This window comes from Protopterus annectens, chromosome 2.part0 (assembly GCF_019279795.1).
Source record: "Protopterus annectens isolate FY-2018-M chromosome 2.part0, PAN1.0, whole genome shotgun sequence".
NCBI lineage: Eukaryota > Metazoa > Chordata > Ceratodontiformes > Protopteridae > Protopterus > Protopterus annectens.
The window spans coordinates 1,987,412,033-1,987,429,751 of NC_056728.1; positions in this window are offsets into that span (position 1 = coordinate 1,987,412,033).

Below are 17,719 nucleotides of genomic sequence, written 5' to 3' on the forward strand. Positions count from 1 at the left end.
GATATATGCATCCAAGATTCAGGAGCTCTTTTACAGAGGCCAAGAATGAAGCTATCCTGGATGCCCTGAGTCAGCATCACCAACCCTCTGCTGTCCAGTGGGAGGGAAAACAGGAAAGACTGGGCAACATTGTGGGATGACCTGGTTCACAATGTGAATGTCATTGGACAGCAGAGCAGGACATATGAACAGGTGTAATACCGTGCCACAGATTTGATAAATTCTGCCCACAGAAGAGCAGCAGATGTGGCCAGGGATTGTAGTGTCACCGGTGGAGAGCTTGCAGTGGAACAACCATTTTCAGCCACAGAGGAATTCCTGGTGAACCTAGGAACACAGGACAGCTTCCAGGCATCCATCGCACTCTATGTCATGGATGTGGGTGCCACCATTTCCACACAAGAGGAGTGCCCAGGTATGCTTAGTTGGATAAGCATCATAATACTGTAGCATTTGGTGTTTCACACTGTACATACTTTTATGTGGGTGACAGGTATTATTTTTGGGGAGAGGGGAGGTCAGTTGCAGTGTGAATCTCATGGTCAGATTCTGACCTACATACCAAGTAACATAGTATGTACTGTAAATGTAAGATCTGTGAACATATTATCCTGCCATAGTGCAACTTGGGTTCCTGTTTACATTACCTTTCCCTCAATTTATTCAAAGGACTGTCAAGAATCAGACATGGCCATGACCCTGCTCCTGCTAAGCATAACACTGTTGTGATACAGGTGCAGTATAATTGCTAAAGTGTCTTCCCAGGCCTGCTGGATGGATTGATGTACTGTCTGCATGATTGCCAAGCTCACAGAGTTTTTACCAATGGAACATGCTTTACAGTCATACCTATGTCTTATAGTTGTGACCACACTGATAGATTTGCAGTATTTTAAATACTTGGGATCAACAGTTCAGAGTGTGTGCTTAGGTCCTTGTTATTATTGTGAAAAATTATGGGGACATCACTCTCCCCAAAAGGGATGTTGAGGCATTTTTTAGCATTCAGTCTGAAGCCATGTTTCTGGAACCAGACATTTGTTTGGGTGCGAAACTCTTGGAGGATGTCCACATCACTAGGAGAATTGATGACAGTGGCTAGCTTGTGGCCATCTGCAAACTTGGTCAACCATAGCCCACAGGTTTTGGTTTGCACCTCAGCAAACTATAACCCAAACAACATAGGCCCCAGGACCAATCCTTGGCATACACCACTTGTTATGGGTCTACTGGTTGAGGTGGCTTCCCCTATTTTAAGTAGGTGGGCCCTATCAGTGAGCTAGTTTGCCACCCATCTGGTAACATACAGAATGATGCCTAGTTGAGAGAGTTTATCTAGTCTATCTGAGTGGAGAATAGTATCAAAGGCTTTGGCTGGGTCAAAGTAGTCAGTGTACACCATCTTCCCCTCATCCATGGCTTTGGATACTGTCTCAAAGAAGTTGACCAAATTTAACAGGCATGATCTCCCCTGACAAAACCAAACTGAGTGTTTGGAGGTTGCCAATGTCCCTGTTAATGAGTTCCATGATACTCAGTCCCATGGGCTTGCAAATCAGGCTACTTAAACTGATGGGTCTATAGTTTGCTGCATCTGTGGACGCCCCACCTTTGTGCAACAGAATGACAGTGGCTGTCTTCCCCTCAGCTGGGACAAAGCCAGTACTCATGAGTTGGTTGCATAGGGCACCTAAAGGTGCTGCAAGTCCATGCCTGTGTTCATGTAGGCTACACCCTGGGATGTTATTGGGTCCCATTTCATGGTATGTGATGTTAATAATACACGCTAGTGGGGGAGATATGTGTACCACACTGTCACAAACTGTTGAAACAGACCCCCACCTAATGGCAAACAGTGCACCTCACTGGGTCTTTGCAGATGCAATCTGTATGATTGTATGGATGACTGTCATGTCACCACAGGGCATCTGCATGTGTTCCTTGTGGATACGGCAATATGCGCTGATTGTGTAAATAAGGGTTAGAAAGTGACTAGAATTTTATGTCACCTACACCCATTAGGCTACTACTGTCCAGTGGCCCTGAAGTAAAATGTTGTAACATCTACACACACACACACACACACACACACACACACACACACACACACACACACACACAAAACTGGCTACAGTGAGGATAGCATCACTTTCAGTTCATATATATACAGGACAGTGCACAGCATACACAGTTCAAATTGACTGCAATTAGATAACAACACCTACCTATCTAATGATATACACTAGAGATCACAGTACTTGACACATGCGCCACACCTCAAGTATACTATTAATATCTCTTTAGGTAATGTTATGATAGATGACATCAGCAGGCATTGGTCTGGTCAGAAGTTTGTAGGTGCACGTCACATATGACAGCCAAAATACTGCAAAACCCCATCTCTGTCTAAGTTAGTGTGGTGATCACATTTATTTTGCAGAAGGATGCACACACAAACACAGCATGTGGACTAGAGTGAAAATAGAACCCCCTACATAACTAGTGTTACACACTACAGATGACAGTGTTTAAAGCATGCACTGCAGGTTATGTCTGACATTATAATGGCAATCAGTAGTGTTAAGGTGCATGACATCAGCAGGCCTTGTGGAAGTGAGGGGTTTGGAAGCCTGCAGCACCTGCAAGGGCCAGAAAGTGCAGGCCCATTGATATATGGGATTCCCATTTGCTATGCAGGGAGATGCATACACACACACACACACACACACACACACACACACACACACACACACACACACACACACACACACACACACACACACACACACACACACACACACACACACACACACACACCAAGTGGACTGAAGTGGGATTAGAACCTCTGCCTATCTAGTGTTGCTCACTACAGATCACATTATTTACAGCACACATCACAGCTTAATCCTAGTTTACATATGACTGCAGGCAAATACTAGTGGAGTACATAAAGTAGGCTTGTGTTGAACAGCATGTGTGGGTTGCAGAGTGACATTGCTTCTCAACTATTCTCTGCATCTAGTAGCCTTGCAGTCAGATAACTGTTGTTTATCCTACCTATGTGTCTACAGTAGTCATTTTGCCCATATGTGGCTGTTTGTATGTGGATGGTCATCATGCAGGCAACAACAATGTGCCATGTCACTGCATGCATGCACAGCATGGTACTTAACACCACCTATTCACCTATTGGTGTATGTGTTGTGACATCCAGCAGGTACAGGGGCTGTAAGGCAGTGCATTATCTAATGTTGAACCCTTACATTTGATCCTTTGAGCAATACTATAATGTGTCATACTGCAGATTTAGTCACCAGTATTAGGGTATGAAGGACAATACAGACATACCCAGACATATAAACATACATCTGTAGATAACAGGGACATAACTATACATGGATATGTGTGTGTGTGTGTGTGTGTGTGTGTGTGTGTGTGTGTGTGTGTGTGTGTGTGTGTGTGTGTGTGTGTATGTGCGTGTGTGTGAGTGTGTGTGTTTGTGCGTGTGTGCATGTGTGTGCGTGTGTGTGTGTGTATGTATGTGTGTGTGTGTGTGTGTGTGTGTGTGTGTGTGTGTGTGTGTGTGTGTGTGTGTGTGTGTGTGTGTATTTATGATATATGTATATTTGCTAAGTGGATATACAGTGGATATAAAAAGTGTACACACCCCTGATAAAATGCCAGGTTTTTGTGATATAAAAAATGAGACCATAATAAATCATTTCAAAACTGTTCCCACCTTTAATGTGACTTATAACCTGTGCAATTCAATAGAAAAACAAACAAATCTGTTAGGAGAAAAATATAAAAAAATAAAAAATATACAATAAGCTGGTTGCATAAGTGTCCGCACCCTTAAACTAATACTTTGTTGAAGCACCTTTTCATTTAATTACCTGGCATTTTAACAGGGATGTGTACACTTTTTATATCCACTGTATGGGTGGATACAGATATGTATGTGTATATATATATAATATATATTTGAGTGGGGAGCAACAGACTTTTGATCTGCTTAACTAAGTGTATGAGCATGCCCAGTGGGGGTTTTGTAGTTATAACCTGACTTCAGCCCACACCTACCTGTATTCAATTCCAGGATTTGTGTGTTACACATAAAATATGACATCTGTCCCTGTTTCTGCACTGCTGCTCATCACTAAACTTGGCTATGACTTTCTTCAGTTGTATAATGTAATCAGTATGTCACAAAGGTTAATAATATTGCACCACACACAAGATTGAAGGTCTGTAAAACAAAAAGTAGTACTACATGACATGCAAAATAGGTGGTTATGACTAGATTAGAACCCTGAATGTCACTACACAAGCTGCTTTTCTTGTCCTTTGAACCACACAGACTGCATGACAGACAGCAACCATTCATCACACATTCAACTGCAGACATATGTATATAGTTATTCCTGCACTAAGTAAGATATAGAGAATATATGATCAATGTCTTTGTTACTGTCCTGAGACTGCCTGGCAGGCTGCTATACCATTGCTGAGTGTGTGTTACAGCAGTTTCAGGGGAACACCGCTGTGTTGGGGGTGGTAGAACACCACCACTTGTTCTGCTGGGATACACAGTAGTCTGACTGTCACGTCACCCCACTGTCTAACATCTCTCTTGACAGATGTACCCATACTCTGTTGCAGAAGGTCTGCATGAGTATTCCATGAATGGGGCCTAGTAAATAATTCTGGAAGCAAGGAAGTTGAATGGATATCTGAAGTCCCCTGTGGATGGAATTTCTGTGTAAGTAGCCCACTATATTTACTTGCATACTGTACCAGATCCATACATACAATGTCATATCATTATAATCCTTTCAAGTACTGTGGAAGATACAAACTTACTTTGCAAATGCAGCAGCTGACACACCTGCAGATCAGGGCTGACTCCGTCTTATACAAGCAGTATACAGCCAATACATGAGTAGGTACAGGATGTGTGGTTTGCTTGTCATAATTTTTAATTTCTATATGTGAGTAGGAGTAAGGTGTCAGTCCCTAGGGCCCTAGGTTGTCAGTAAATGTGTTATGTGTTACCTTTTAGCAAATTCCAGGGTGTACTGTGCATGCCTACTCCTGCCTGCAGGGACATCAGCAGGGGGTTCCTCCCCTGAGTCCTCCTATCGATGTGGCTGTGGTGACCTAGGCACTGGTAGGGGGCTGTGTATGCCTTCCCTTTGCTGCTCCTGCTACAGCTGTTTTTGCAGGATCATATCGTGTAGCCTAGCACATACTGTGAATATATGGGTGCATGTGGATGGAGAATACTGCAGGGCTCCCCTACATATATCTATGCACTGGAACCATGACTTCAGCAGCCCAAACACATGCTCTATGATGTTTCTAGTTTGTCTGCGTGACTCATTATAGCATTCTTCTGTGAGTGTGTTTGCATTTCTGTTGGGTATCAACATCCACGGTTCCAAGGCATAGCCACCATCCCCCAGTAAATGGCTGTGTGAGATGTTCCCCCTAGCAAACATCTGGTACTGCTGTGATCTATGCCAAACATAGGAGTCATGATAACTGGTCAGGACTGCCAGCATACACATTTAGGATAATCCCCTAGGCATTCCACATGACTAGGCAGTTGCTGGAGTGGTACCCCTTGCAGTTAACAGAAATTCTACCCTGCTCACCATACCTCCCAACCGTACTGAATAACTCATTTTTTACCGCGTTTTGGGGTCCAAATACTGGGGTGCCATGATTCCCTAGTGGCACCCCTCTATTTCCGACTTTTTCCCAGCTTTAGCTTTTATTTTATTTTAAATTTTTCCTCGTTTTTTTTTTATTTTGAGCTGAAGTCATCACGTGAGCGATGACGTCAGCTCCGTCAGGGCTACCAGCCTGTCAGAATTGAGCTCAAGGGCTCCAAATGCACATTTCCAGCTGGCATTCATTCCCAGTGATCTGCGAGTGTGAGCGGGTTATTCAAACATTTAGCTTGGATTCTGATCTGCGAGTGTGAATGGGTCACATTTTAGCTTTGGAATTTGAGCTTGGATTCTGTTTTTAGCTTTGGATTCTCCTAATCTGCGAGTGCAAGCGGGTTATTTCATTTTAGCTTTGGATTCTGCGAGTGGGTTCATTCTCCATCTATAGCCATAATAACATTCCCCTTGAGCTTGTATCAGAAACCAAACTATTAGGAGTCCAAATCGATGACCAGTTTAAATTCCACTCCCATCTGCTAAAAAACATAAAAAAAACACACCAAAAACTTGGAATGCTCTACCGTCATAATCGCTTTCTTAGCCCAGCTACCAAAATTACACTCTCAACTACATTTCTCTTACCCTCCCTCCTCTATGGAGCACCCCTTCTCACTAACCTCCAATCTTCCCTCAAAACCAAACTATCCTCTTGTTACAATAAAATTGCCAAATTTGCCACTTCTAACAAATCATCTATACACCACTGTGAACCACTCCATCAACTAAAATGGTTAGAACTCCCCAACTACCTCTCATATACCCAACTCACATATGCTCACAAACTGATTTTCCAGCCATCCCTCTGCCCCTCACTCTCTTCTACCTTTAAAGTGCACCACACACAAAGACAGCTAAGATCAAACAATCAAAACCTTATAGAAATACACAGACCCCACCACCCTCCTGGACAAAACCTCCTGTCCTTCTCTCTAGCACGCTCATGGAACTCCCTTCCTCCCTCTATTCGTACTATCACAAGCCTCCCATCCTTCAAAAAATCACTCCACTCTTATCTATCTTCCTCATGGCAATGCTCCTGCTCTCACCCTTCATAACCTATTATTTCATCTTGTAACTCTTTCAGCTCTGACTACTCTGACTATACGAACACCAGGCAGCATATTTTTGTTTTTTAATTTGGTGTAACTCTTATTGCCTTGTTTCAGCTGTTTTCTGCACAATTTATTACGTACATTGTACTATGTTTTACCCCAGCAAATGTATATGTATTTCCCCTGTACTTGTTACTTTTCTCATGTTGAACCCCATGTAATGTCTATGTATATCCTCATTCTCTGTTAAATATGTATGTGGAGCTTTTCTCCCCAGGACTCCATTGAAAACGGGTTCTTGAGCCCAATGGACTATCCTGGTTAAACAAATGCAAATAAATAAATAAATAAATAAATAAATAAACTGAATATTATTGTGTGAAGTGTGTTCATACATGTGTGTGTGTGTGTGTGTGTGTGTGTGTGTGTGTGTGTGTGTGTGTGTGTGTGTGTGTGTGTGTGAGTGTGTGTGTGTGTCTGTCTGTGTTTTGTTTTCTTTGTTAGCACAGTGTTACATGTTTTTTTGTAAGCATACCATTTTATGGACATGCATGGAGATCTTATTCCTCAGATCATTGTCTGAATCCTTTCATTCAGGAATGTAACGGCTATGGCATAGTATAAATGTTTACACTTTCTGAATTACTCCAAATGGACTTTGAATGGATGAGGGGGTCATGAGCAAGAATTTGATCAGGAGGGCAGTGATGATTAATGTAACAGGCTGTCTTCAATAAGGTTGTACAAAGAACATTAAGCTTAAGTCTCGATTATCTGATGGGACATGGTCTATGTGAATATTTACACTTCCAACAAGGTTAAGGTATTTGTGCTGTTTAACATTTCAAAGGTTATACATGTACACTATTACAGGGCGTAATATCCTAGATGCATGATGAGTATGAATGTTGAGGTATCCTCAACCTCTTTCTGAGCCTACTTTAAATGCAGCAACAGCAATACCTTACGCATTATGAGTATTGCTAATGATACAAATCAATTTTTAATCCTACAGTTGGATGACCATGTATGGGGAAAAATGTTAGCGTGGCACCTACTGGATTTAGATGCATGCCATGGAACGTGGGAGGACTGAATTCGGGGCATAAATTGGTTGCTAGCATAAGAATTTTTAAACAAGAAAATGCATATGTAGTTTTTCTCCAGGAGGCAAAATGAAAGAAGCATAATTCTGGTAATTTAAGTAAACAATGGAATAGCTGGGTAGCTGCCATGAGACAGACTTGGCTAAAAGGGGAGTGACTATCTTACTTGTTAGAAACATTACATGGCTTCAGGAGAGCATGAAATCAGACACAGCAGGTAGACAGATGATAGCTAGGTGGGTTAATGTAAATGGTAGATTGCTTTTATATAAATGGAAATTTGCCTGTCACAAGTGATCAATCAATAAAGGTGTTTAAAAAAATTAAATGGTAACCCCCCTCTTCTCAAGTAATTTTCATATAACGACAGCACATCCCTTTATAATTTCTATGAATCTTTGTTAGAAATGGGGCTAACATCGTTACCTCTTACATTAGTGGGTGATTTTACTGTAGCTCTGCACCCCATTCTGGATAGGGTAAAGTTTGTATACCTAATAATACAAGAGCACTGCAGGAGTTAAAATCTGACCTAATATTTATGTGATTCTTGGCAGGTTTTTCACACGACTGCAACAGACTTCACTTATTTTGCTCAGTCATTCCCTCATTAATGTAGTCAGCAGTCTAGACTGTATTTTTGCAAGTATTTATTTGACATCATCACTAGTACACACCTATGTGACCCCTGCTCTTTCTTATCATAGATATGTAATGCTGGAAACTAAGGACATGGGTTTGCTTTTCCCACCCTTGCAGGATACTGGACCATATTCGTTTGACAAGAAAGGATACCACAGACAAGTTAAGGGAGGCTACAAAAGTATTTTGGAGGAAACATAAGGTTTGACTGAACACCATTTTTACAAAGTTGGAATTATTTAAACATTACATAAAATATATAGAGAATTTAATTAGGAGACAAATAAAAATATTTTACTGAAAGGGAAATTAAAGTTTATGGGGCACAGTTAGTGCAGTTACACTTACTTGCAAACAAACAAAGGTTATGGATGGGAATTTATTAGGACAAAATTAAAATTCTGAAACAAAAATGTAAGGGTATGCAATTTAACTCTTTTCAGGACAATTTTGAGAGATCTAAAACTTTCCATTGGGCCAAATGTACTTCCTCTGCTATGGTATTAGTATATAGACTGGGAGAAAGGAGAAAAAAACAAAAATCTATTGCCAGCATACAATATGCTCACAGTGATACTCTGAATGATCCTGCTTGCCAATTGTTTTAGGTAAGTGCCTGCAGACACTAGAAAACCCTGTTTACGTGAAAATTAATCCTTTCTAAGGCTACTTCAACTACCTGTAGTACAGGATGATGAAAGGAGAAGACCAGGTACACCTATACAGCTTCAAGTGGTTCAGGAAGTCATAATATATGTATATATATATATATATATATATATATATATATATATATATATATATATATATATGTGTGTGTGTGTGTGTGTGTGTGTGTGCATATTACATGAGTATTTTGTTTTATTGGAGGAAATATGTCAAAAAAGAGAAGCTCATTTTTAAGGAAATATTAGGAACAGTCAGGTTTCAGAGTCTGACTGCCAACAGTTTAAGACTGCACTAATAATGGCACACAGATATAGTCAGCAATAAAAGCATGGACTGTCGGAGTTTGCAGCCAGGACTTCCTATTTCATATGCACAGCTGAACAAAACAAGAGTGCATGTATTATCAATAAAGCTGTTTCCCATTGTTTGAACTATGCACACATTAGTGTTTATGGTAAATGGGGCAAAATAGATAGGTAATGGGACATTGGAATGGCTACACGGGGACTCTGGTACCATAGTTTGTTTGTCTGTTCTTCAGTTTGTGTTTGAAAATTGGTATCCCACAATTCCACTGCAGTGGGCGGGATTACATAATTATGTATGCAAATTTGATGTTAATCAGCATACAGATTTGCACCTATTTTTCATGGGCCTTGTCCAGATTTTTGATGTTTCCAGGTTGAGAGGTATGCTGCTCACCGGGTGGAGCCTTGATGTGTACATGGGAGCAATCTATGGCACCCAGTACCTCAGGGTAGTGTGCTAATAGTAGAACTGCTGCATATTGCTGGCCCTCACCTCAGGAAAGAAGGGGGAATCTATGTGCTCACTGACATGTGGTAGCATAGCATCCAGGAACTGGAGGAGTATCCTGGATGCAGATGCCTGTGAGACCCCCATCATTCCTCATCATGTCACCAGTTGGTATTTGAAAAGTACCTGTAGCTAGTATTCTAAAGGCTACACATACCTTTATTTCCACTTGGATGAGTTCTACTCTGTTGGCTCTGGGTCTAAGTTGAGGGTACAGCCCAAAGGCATGCACGAGGGAAAAAAAGTGCTCGGTCCAAACCAAAACGAAAGGTAAAACAAAATGTGGACCAGCACAATGGTTAAGCAGGACAATTATTTAATTATTTCAAAAAGTTAAAGCCATATAAATGGCTCACAACAAACAACAGACCGGTTTCGGCTATACAAAGCCTTCTTCAATGCTCAAGAATTATAACAGAAAATTATGTAGCACCCAACATCCTGGTCTTAAATAGTAAAGATTTAAAGAAACATTACAAAATTAAGTATATAATGACAATTCCATTTAAAAATTAAATACTTATGGAAAATCTTCTGGTAGTTACTACATATAAATGTTAAAACGAAAAAGAACAACAAAATAATACTTATAAATGTAAATATAAATGGATGAAAATACAATATTATAAAGAAAGATTGATTGGCATAATCCACATAATTATACATGGGGATAAAGAGTATATCTTATTAATATTATTAATGGGATAACTCATTTCTATACATTGTTGTTGAGGAATCATAATGCCAATCAAAATACGTATGGATTATTGATAGCTTAGTAAGTTCACACAAACTAAATAATTGTAAACATGTTATTCTATTTCATTAAGCCCAGGTTTGAACAATGCTCCTAATCTGGTTATCCACATGTTTTCCATATTATTGAGCTTCGTGTGCCAACCTACTTTAAAATTCCTATGCATTTGAATCTTGTCAATAATCACAAATTTGAAAACAGCAGTGGGGTGATTGATAATATGTTTGTATAAGGCATTAGACAACCGTTTATTTCTGATCACACTAAAATGTTCACCAATTCTGAGTTTAACTGGCCTAGATGTCTGACCCACATAAAAAGCAGAACAAGTACAGGTGGCCAAATAAATGACCCAATCTGAGCTGCAATTACCAAAGATGGTGATATTATAAACTTTTGATGTGTTTTTACTAGAGAATTCCTTGGTTTTTAAGATATGTTGACAGGCACTACAATGACCACAAGGAAAACAGCCAACCAATGGATCACCAAATAACGTGGTTTGGACAGTCATCTCAGGTGTGTACCTCTTATAATGAGTAAGACAAGAGTGTATAGTGCATCCCCTGCGATATGAGAAAGCACATTGCTCTGGTAAAATCTCATTAAGAAATTCATGAGATTTTAATATGTCCCAGTGTCTATTGATGATTTCCCTGAATCTGGATGTGTTATTTCCATAAGTAGTTACAAGCCTGATTGGTTGGACAGAATTAGAATTGTCATCTTGTATCAAATGTTTGTATTGTAATAGGTTTGAATGTGTCACATGGTTGGTCTGGTCAATAGTATTGGAGATGTGATGCTTAGTATACCCACGATTGATAAGCCTATTAGCCAAATCTTGTCTACAAACTTGATGTTGTTCTTGTGAAGAACATATGCGTTTCATGCACAAAAACTGAGATTTAGGAATATTATTGATGATGTGGCGTGGGTGAGAACTGGTTGCATGAAGCAATGTGTTATATTGAGGGAATTTTCTATGAACAGAAGTGGCCAATGTATCATCTGAAAGTCTTGAGACCACAACATCCAAAAAAACAATCTCTTGATGCTCTATGTTGATAGTAAATTGTATGTCAAAGGGATTGTTATTCAGATAGCCTACAAAATCAGCCACCTGGTCTTTATTAGCACGCCACACCATCCAGCAATCATCTAGATATCTTCTCCAGATATCTAAATGGTTCATATAAAGATTCCGATGGACATCATATATATAGGATTGTTCGAAGAATCCCATATATAAATCTGCATATATGGGGGCAAAAGATGCCCCCATTGCAGTACCTTTGATTTGCCAATATGGTTTTCATCAAAAAAGAAAATGTTTTTGCGCAGAACATATTCCGTAAGTTTCACCAAAAAATTGTTAAAGCCAGTGGAATATAATTCTGATTTCTCCAACCAATATGAAATGGCCAAAATACCAGCATCATGGGGGATACTAGTATATAAAGATGAAACATCCAATGTGCATAACCACCAGTGTGCTTCTAACTGAGAATCCTGGATAATGTTTAGAAATTCTGTAGTGTCTTGAATCCTTGATCTGACCATGGGTAGTAGTGGCTTAAGATAATGAGTTAGAAAAGCGGATAGTGGTTCAGTTAAGGATCCTCTACCAGAAACAATAGGTCTACCTGGGGGATCGTTGGAATCTTTGTGTATTTTTGGGAGAAGGTATAGGTATTGTGGCATAGGTTCATCCACTTTAAGTTGTTTACCAACCTGTTTAGTAATAATACCCTCCTCAATTGCCAGATCAAAAAAGGAATCAATTTGTACCTTGAAGTTGGGTGTGGGCTCTACAACCATTTGTATGTAATAACGAGCATCAGACAGTTGTCTTAAAGCCTCCGCCTTGTACTTAGAATGATCCATAACCACAATTCCTCCCCCCTTATCAGCTGGAGTGATGACAATGTCATGGTTATGTTGAAGCTCGGAAAGAGCAAAGCTCTTGGCTTGAGTAAGATTATTTATAATGGGTTGATATAATGTTGAAAAATGTAAATCTTTCATGACGCATTCTTTGAAGATGGAAACATGTTTGTCCTTGGGTGGTGTAAAGGCAGATTTACCAAATTTGAAACCAGTAGATCTTTGAGTATTGTCATGACCTGAAAAAAATAGCTTAAGGTTTAACAATCTACAAAAACCATTAACATCTTGTAACAAATTATATTCAGAAACAGGTGCAGTGGGAACAAAATTGAGGCCTTTATTCAATACTTGGTAGTGTACAGGTAATAGTTCAAATGATGAAATATTAAGAACATTATTTATTGTTTCACAATTTGTTGTAGCAAAGCCTGCAGAGTGGATATTCCTATGTCTATTTCTGTGCTTCCTCCCTCCCCTTCGTGTCTTGTGTCTAAAGGGGCCGGCTGCTTTCTCTTAGCAGCTGGGGATGCCTGGCATGAAGGGACATCATAATCTGTAACAGATGAGGTCTCATCCTCTGATGTGCCACTAAGTGTGGATTCTGTCCTTCTCAGTATAGATCTTGGCCTTTTCCTGCCTTTATTATTTTTGTTAGTTCTGTCAGTAAACCTAACATTCTTGGATGTGACAAAGGGTTTGCCTTTGTCATAATCAGCTAAATCCCTATTGAATTTATGTATTTTCCTCTTCATCAATTGTTGTTCTAAACTGGCTAAGTCTTTAGCTAAATCAGAAATATATTCCTGGAAAAAAACTTCAGTTGCAAATACTTGAGCTTCCAAACAAAATGTTTGAATTTCTGCTATTTGAGATTCACTAGTTCTCTCATAATAACTAGATAAGGTGTCAACAAAAAGCATTGAGGCCTGATGTTGAGCTGAAGCCCAATCCTGTGACAACTGAGTATCAACATTTGACACAAGTGGTTGAAGACAGATCCTAAGACTTCTTGGTGTGATATCTTTAAGTTTGTAGGCCTTGAATAATTTCAAGTGCCAGATGTTTTATCTTAAGGACTTCATGTTTCTGTTTAATTTTTGAAAGACCGACCCACATCTCTGTCTAGCATCAGCTGCACTATTATTTGAATTATGTACATTATTCGTATTAAAACCAAAAGCATCAAGGTTGTCCTTGTCAGCTGAAAGACCTTGCAAAATTCCACTCAAATCCATACCAAATATTGTGTCTGAATCCAGCTCCAAACCCAAAAGAATATTGCTGTGAACTAAATCAACTATTCTTATTGAAATGTGTGAGTAAGCACTGAGTATACCAAATATATAATAACTGTCAAAGTTATTATGTACGGTTCAACAACTCAAACAACCACACACTGTATATAAAAGTGTGAATGTCCATATATTAAACTTGTCGCTGGATAGCAAACAAAAAGGTTTGTCTAAATGTCCCTTACAATCAGTGGTCAATCTATTCTGTATAAGCCTTCTGATAGCCGACACTTCGTCTCTGCTAACATAAATGATGAATAAATAAATGGACAAAACAAGATTGTTTGGTCAGTAATTCTAAGATAACTGACCATTCATCTCTGCCACCGTAAAGGACATATCAATAGACCAAATTGAAGATAACTCCATTAATTTGTTAAACCAAAATGAGAATATGGACTATACAAAATGGTAAGTCGAAAAAAGTTTATATATGCAGATAGTGATACGCTAGGTTGTTGATATTGAATATGTATATATCTATAATAGATTACCTGCAGTGCATAATCACACATAAATCAATAGTGATAAAAAGATATATAGACCCGATGGGTATTTTAAAACAGCAAGTCTAGTGGGTCAGGACTAGAATAAACACATTATATATTGTCAATTGGATAAGTTGAGATGGAAAATATAAATCATTATAAGCATCATTCAATATGCAGCACCTTAATGGTCAGTTGTTGGCCTGTTACTAAATAATCAATGGAATATGTCTCCACTTGTAGGAAAATCTCTAAAGGTATAAGAGACAGCCAGAGTAGATCTAAAAATCACAATGACAAACAAAATCTTGCTTGTTCTAAATCCTAAAGCAATCATATGCTATAAGCAATAGGATACAAATGCAAAAATATTAACCTATCCAATGGACATAACCAGAGTTAAGTGACACATTCATATTAGGAAATAAAAATAGTTAGGACCAAACCTTGTTGCTAACATGTTTAACATGTTTATAATTATTAGATGGTTAGAAAACAAAACAGTGTCCCTTGGTTAAACTAGAATAGAACCAAACCAATGATGTAAATCAAAAAGTAAGAGATACACTGTCTATTAGGAATCAGAAATATATTAATTGACTGTATAAAGTCCAAAGCTCGATGAATCTGTCCAAAAATTATAATCCCAAAAGGTGGAATTCTGTCATATATAACGCGCCTGCGATCACAGGACCCAGAATAATGTTCCAAATGGTAATATAGTGCTCGAAATATTCCAAATGATGTTAAATTCAAATATAGTAAGTCTGCACGAAAAGCAGAACTTAAACACCAAAATCAAAAACAATTGATATCAACACAGTACCTGTTATGAGTTAAATACGTAAAAAACGCCCCAAGTCTTCAAAAAATGTTCCGAAACTCTAAAGTTAGCCCAAGTGTAAAATCCAACAGACCTGTAGATCCAAATACGTAGACCAAAACTGCAATATCAGTGTAGTGCAAAAGGTAGGCCCAAGATGTGTGATCAGGAAAATACCTCGTATACACGAAAAATTGTTGTAAATAATCCAAAAAGGTTATTGATGTAGTGACGACTACATAAGATGTGTCCAGCAATGCCACCAAAAGATTTTCGTCAACGCAAAAGCCAGGTTTGAGGAGCTAGATTAATGATGCAACCTGCAACCAGGCGTCCCCAGTGAGAAAGAAGCAGCAACAAACGGAACAGCCCAAAGGCACGCACGAGGGACAAAGTGCTCTGTCCAAACCAAAACGAAGGGTAAAACAAAATGTGGACCAGCACAATGGTTAAGCAGGACAATTATTTAATTATTTCAAAAAGTTAAAGCCATATAAATGTCTCACAACAAACAACAGACCGGTTTCAGCTATACAAAGCCTTCTTCAATGCTCAAGAATTATAACAGAAAATTATGTAGCACCCAACATCCTGGTCTTAAATAGTAAAGATTTAAAGAAACATTACAAAATTAAGTATATAATGACAATTCCATTTAAAAATTAAATACTTATGGAAAATCTTCTGGTAGTTACTACATATAAATGTTAAAACGAAAAAGAACAACAAAATAATACTTATAAATGTAAATATAAATGGATCAAAATACAATATTATAAAGAAAGATTGATTGGCATAATGCATAGGAATTTTAAAGTAGGTTGGCACACGAAGCTCAATAATATGGAAAACATGTGGATAACCAGATTAGGAGCATTGTTCAAACCTGGGCTTAGTGAAATAAAATAACATGTTTACAATTATTTAGTTTGTGTGAACTTACTAAGCTATCAATAATCCATACGTATTTTGATTGGCATTATGATTCCTCAGCAACAATGTATAGAGATGAGTTATCCCATTAATAATATTAATAAGATATACTCTTTATCCTCATGTATAATTATGTGGATTATGCCAATCAATCATTTTGTTTTACTCTAAGTTGAGGGTGACAGAGCTCAGTGAGCTCTTGTAATATGGCCCTGTTCACCCAATAGTGCTCTACAATCTCCAGCTCATGTAGCTCCTGGAAGGTTACCCTAGGCCTGAACACTCTTCTCCTTCACAGCCTAGGCCTATTTTCAGCATCACCAGCAGCAATGATTTCAGCCTCTAGTACAGGGAGATGTAGTATAGCTGCAGCAGCCCCTAGCATTATCTCATCAGTTAAAATTTCCAAGTCAGTATTCCAATGCTTCAGAGTAGTGAGGGAAAAACAGATTGTAGGGATTATGCATACTTTATACAGGTTTGCTGTAGGTCCACCATGTGTGATTGGCTACTTATTATGCATTTCACCTGCCTAGATTGTAATTAACATCAGTTAATGGCCCTACGTTGGTGCACAGCATGCCGCTGTGTGCAGCATCGCTAAGCATTGGTCATTCACTCCTAAAGAATCATCACTGTCACGTGGCTAATCTGCTGTGCATACACATTAAGCTTCAACTTAACACACTCAGCTATATGGAGCACCCCACAAACATGTGCACCTGGTCTTAAACAAATCCTAAAAGTAATGTGACATACTCTCTTGCTTGCATCCACATCCAGTGGTAGTATCAACATGGTGTAGCAGCCTACACGGAAGGGATCTGCGGACACATTTGCTCCTTTTAGTGATTCAACAAATTCACCTCATTTGCATACATATCCATGCTAATAGCCTGGTAACTACACGGTTCATAGCTGCATGACCTAGGCAACAGCACCAATGCACCATTGTACAGTCCCTGACACAATGTCCTATAAAGCATTTCTGACACATATTATAAAATACTTTTTTTCCTTTATTTTTTTTTTTCAATTAGGCATGTTTGTGCACTGCAGCACACAGTGCAAACATATCAAAATCATTAAAAAATATATATTTTTTTACATATTCCCTTGCATTTTCAGACATCAACAATGCATCTCACATCACTGGAGGTGATCGAACCATTTCAGGGGAGTTATGTCCCTATTTGTGAACTTTTATATCCCCTTCTTTCCATCCATACATAGCAAAATGTCAAATTTGCGAAGCATTCGATATAGGGAAGACAGAGCGTAAGCTCAGGAGAAGAGTGTACGGACATATGTATGACCTACAAACAAGAGAAGAGACTAATGCCTTGTACAAACACAAACAAAGCTGTGATAATGCACATTATATATTTTTTGTGTTAGAAAGGGTGCAAAAGAGTGGCAGAGGGGGTTTATGGGAGGAATGTTTAGAGTACAGAGAATTGTGGTGGCAGATTACTTTGGAGGCCAATAAGCCACCGGGTCTCAATGAACACATCTC